The sequence below is a fragment of the Tripterygium wilfordii genome, chromosome 7 (genome assembly GCF_013401445.1).
Source record: "Tripterygium wilfordii isolate XIE 37 chromosome 7, ASM1340144v1, whole genome shotgun sequence".
Taxonomy (NCBI): domain Eukaryota; kingdom Viridiplantae; phylum Streptophyta; class Magnoliopsida; order Celastrales; family Celastraceae; genus Tripterygium; species Tripterygium wilfordii.
Window position 1 is genome coordinate 7,846,261 of NC_052238.1, and position 1,337 is coordinate 7,847,597.

The window sequence follows — 1,337 nt, forward strand, 5'->3', positions numbered from 1 at the left end:
CTATCTGTCCTTGGCTCGAGCCTTGAGGTGCAGTAATTGCTTGTTGGACATTGTCATTGTTACTCCATCTTAAGTTTGGATGGTCATGCCAACCCGGATTATAAGTATTGGAGTAAGGGTTAAACCTTGACCTTTGTGCCGCATAGTTAGCTTGCTCCAGCTCTGTAGAATACATGTGACAAGTTTCAGTTGTATGATCAATATTGAAATATTTAGCACATACCTCACTTTGAGTAGCTTGTCTTATTGGGAGTATGGTCTTCATCAGCATGTCTAATTTATTTTCAATAGCTGTTATTTGTGATGAAGATCCATCTCGAACATTTACTTCATAAACACTCCTACTCCTTGATCCTTGCCTTCCTCCAGTAGAGAATTGCTGAGAATTTTCACTTAAAGTCTCAAATATTTGAAAAGCCTCATTACTTGTTTTATTCATGAAAGCTCCCCCACATGCTGAGTCCACTAAGACTTTGTTGGCATCGTTCAAGCCTTCATAAAAGGGTTGAGCTTGGTCATCTTTGGAAAAACCATGATGAGTACACTTGCGAAGCAACTCATTAAAATGCACCCATGCTTCATGAAAAGAATCTCCATCTTTTTGCTAGAAGGCATTTATCTCCTTTTCTCAATTGCCTTGTTTTCTGAGCAGGGAAATACTTTGTGATGAACTTGGTAGCCAGCTGATCCCATGTGGTAATAGATCTTGCTGGCAAAGAATTTAACCACCACTTAGCATCATCCTTTAGAGAGAAGGGAAAAAGAATTAACCTGAGTCCCTCGGCATTTAGGTGTTGGATGTTCTGTGTCCTACACAGATCATAGAATTCCCGAAGGTGCATGTTCGGATCCTCCATCGACTTTCCATAAAAGTGCGGTACAGAATTGATCAATTGAGGAGATATGCTATATGTAGATGCCGCAGTGGGAGTAAAGGCAATGCATGACGGCTGAGCTAGATTTGTAGGGACAAAAGAAACCTTGAGTGGTTTCTCCTCTTCAGCCATTGCGTTATCCTAAAAAATATGCTGCTCTTCCTCTTCGTCCGAACTAGATCGTGGCAATGGTGGTAGTGACTGAGAGGATGTCGATTCCGTAATTCGGCGTTGGGCTGCTTCTTTACGGTGTAGACGAGCAGTGCGTTCAATCTCTGGATTGTAAACAATGTCCTTTCCTTGAGAACTTCGAGTATGCATACACTGAAAAGAGAAACAAAAAGAAAATCAATTTGCAATTAAATAAAACAATCCCCAGCGACACGGCGCCAAAAATTGTTCAGCTATTTTCGAAAATAGGTGCTGAAAAATAACCCAGTTTAATCCTTGCGACTTAAGAAA

General features: G+C 40.8%; 1 non-coding gene across 1 annotated transcript; it reads left to right on the plus strand.

The window, feature by feature from the left end:
• The first annotated feature begins 527 nt into the window (after positions 1-527).
• On the plus strand, positions 528-635 carry LOC120003162. The gene has a single exon (XR_005469293.1). It is a non-coding gene; the product is annotated as a small nucleolar RNA R71 (small nucleolar RNA).
• The last annotated feature ends 702 nt before the right edge of the window (positions 636-1,337 follow it).